This window comes from Macaca mulatta, chromosome 10, assembly GCF_049350105.2.
Source record: "Macaca mulatta isolate MMU2019108-1 chromosome 10, T2T-MMU8v2.0, whole genome shotgun sequence".
In the NCBI taxonomy this organism is placed as follows: Eukaryota; Metazoa; Chordata; class Mammalia; order Primates; family Cercopithecidae; genus Macaca; species Macaca mulatta.
In genome coordinates this window covers 41,017,249-41,017,500 of record NC_133415.1, presented here as the reverse complement: position 1 = coordinate 41,017,500, position 252 = coordinate 41,017,249, and positions in this window count along the sequence as shown.

Genomic DNA, 252 nt, shown 5'->3' with positions numbered 1-252 from the left:
GAGCTTATCAGGGAAATACGAGAAGTTTGGACATCACAGGTGACAGAGAGAAAGGTCTGCAAATGGCCCTTCCATCCAAGTGGGGACCCGGCCTCGATCTCCCGAAATCATGCACCCAGTGGGGAAGCCCGGCAAGGCCCGTCTGTGTAGATTCCTCTCGGCCTCTCTAAGCACGCACTTCTCACTTTGGTGGAAGGGGCAGGGCCCTCTCTGGGACGGGGGAATCTGACAGACAAAGAGACAGACGTAGAA